General features: G+C 44.4%; 1 long non-coding RNA gene across 1 annotated transcript; it reads right to left on the reverse strand.

Annotated features, from left to right (window-relative positions):
- Positions 1-2,052: 2,052 nt before the first annotated feature.
- LOC122546460 lies at positions 2,053-2,433 on the reverse strand. The gene is made up of 3 exons (XR_006310747.1): positions 2,408-2,433; positions 2,190-2,249; positions 2,053-2,101 (listed from the first exon to the last, which is right to left on the reverse strand). It is a non-coding gene; the product is annotated as an uncharacterized LOC122546460 (long non-coding RNA).

The raw sequence follows: 2,433 nt of genomic DNA on the forward strand, positions 1-2,433 counted from the left end.
TCTGTCCCTGCCGCTTCCAGTTGTCAGTTTCAACTGTCCGCTGTAGTGGTTGGTATATTGGGTCCAGGTCGACGTCTTCTTTTTGCAGTTGTGTACTGCAGTGTGTTGTGGCCCTTTTGAATAGTGTCTTGATGCAGCTTCGTTTGTGTGTGTTGGGGTGGTTACTTTCATAGTTTAGGACTTGGTCTGTGTGTGTGCTTTCCTGTGTACCTTAGTGGTGAATTCTCCGTTCGGTGTTCTCTGTACCATCACGTCTAGGAATGGGAGTTGGCTATCCTTTTCTTCCTCTCTTGTGAATCGGATTCCTGTGAGTGTGGCGTTGATGATCCGGTGTGTTTTCTCAACAAAACACATTTCTCAACGTTTGCAACAAAAACTTCCAGCTCGGCGAAAAGAACCACAGCAACGAGCACCCGAGCTACAAATCTTCTCACAAACTTTGTATAGTAAGGTGGTTAGGGGTTCTGGCTGTGTTTGGTCTGCTTGTCATGGTTTGTTCTTGAGGAATCTGCGGACTGTATTTTTTGAGGATCTGTTCTTCTTGAATACGTTGTACAGGTGGTTCTCCTCTGTTTTCTGACCACAATGCCATAAACAAACACATAGATCTAGATGCCATCTATTAACCCCTCAGAAAACAAACAGGAAATGACATCACCACAAACCCCAGGAACTCCATCCAGGAGAAAGATATAAATAGAAAGCAGGAGACAACAGCTTCGCTTCACTTGGAGGTCGCCACTGATGATGTTACCAAGCCAGGTAATGAAACGTCTGGATATCAAACCTACAGCTCAGTGAGCAAACCTACACCCTAAACCCGACACCCTGAGCTACAAACCTTCACAAACCTTGCAAAAATATGGATTCACCCTCAAACAGCCGCTCCCCCCAACCTAATTTGTCCAGTTTCTGTCGAATACTGTTTTAATTAGCCTTCCCTCAATTTAGCGGTTTCACCTGAGGACCGTTCTTATCCGTAACTATACTGTGATCACTAGTCCCAAAACGTTGCTCCACTGAAGCTTTGAGCACCTGGCCAGGCTTATTCCCCAATACAAGGGGCTAGCGCAGCCCCTTCCCTGGTTAAACTGGCTGTATATTGTTTCAAGAATGTCTCCTGGCACATTCTGCCCCATCGAAGCCCCTGGCACGAAAGGAGTCCCAATCAACATGGAGGAAGTTCCAATCACCCACTATAATAACCCTAATCTGTCCACGATCTGCCGACACATCAGTTTCTCTCGCTGGCTATTGGCAGGCCTTTGTTTTAACTCCATCCTAGTGGCAGCAAACCTCCAGGAATAGAAAATTGTTTGGCAGGCAGAATATAAATGGATACATAGGTCTTTTCTGAGGGGCAGGATTTGAGGAGTGGAGTCCTGCAAGGGTCCGTGCTGGGCCCTCAGCCTTTGACAAGTGATAACATTAAATTTGACATGGTGGTTAAATTTGCAAACGCGATACAGCTAGGCAGGAGAGTGAGAGTGTGTGTGAGAGAGAGTGTGTGTGTGTGAGAGAGAGAGTGTGTGTGGGGGGGGGGGGGGGGGGGGGGGGGGGGGGGGGGGGAATTTACAGACAAGAATAGCAAGATCCCACAGAGCTGAGAGAAAGATGCAGGGAGAGATGAGCAAGGTGTTGATTTTGTGGAAGATTGAATGATTAAGCATTCCTGAAAAACATGATGGGTGACAAAGGAGCAGAGTGTTGTAGGAAGGGAATCTGCAGGGAAATGTCAACAGGGCAGAGATATGAAGGATGTTGTGAGACAGGGATTGAAGGAAAAATGTGGGAGAGAAAGCTGGGAACACAGAAACATACATAAGAGCTCTCATGGAAGTGGGAAGCAGTGAGATCGGTAGGATCAGACTGTGCAGCTGCCCTCTCTAGCATATTGAGCTTTATACAAGTTATTATTTTCTCAACTCACTCATGTTATTTAGATTGGAAGCATTGTGTATGAGGAATTAAGTATCACCTTAGCTTTACCTAGATTTTATGGCAACAAAATAGTTTTTGATCTTGATGCTGTACACTGAACAAAGCTATTACTGACCTGGTGTGGAGCCAGCTGTAGTTTCTTTCACTGTTGTCGTGAGCTCTAAGGAAAAATTGGAGGAAATGTGAAATTCACTATAATACAACCTAAAGACTTATTCATTTTTGTGAATTTCTATCATTTCACTCACCCGGTTTGATACTGGTGGTGGATCCTGTTGGTGTTGGCTTCACTGTTGTAGTAAGTTTTTCTGAAGTTAAAAATAAATCCAATTAATGCCTCATAACATATAAATCTTCTTATTGTCAGAAAGTTTCAAGTCGCATCATTTCTCTGGTATTTCTAGGGAAGGTGATATTGTTGTGTGAAGAGAATTGCTGGTGTATACTGGAAGAAGACAATAGTTACCTGTTGTAGTGGTTGCAGCAATAACT

Source organism: Chiloscyllium plagiosum, unplaced genomic scaffold (genome assembly GCF_004010195.1).
Source record: "Chiloscyllium plagiosum isolate BGI_BamShark_2017 unplaced genomic scaffold, ASM401019v2 scaf_12753, whole genome shotgun sequence".
NCBI classification, from domain to species: domain Eukaryota; kingdom Metazoa; phylum Chordata; class Chondrichthyes; order Orectolobiformes; family Hemiscylliidae; genus Chiloscyllium; species Chiloscyllium plagiosum.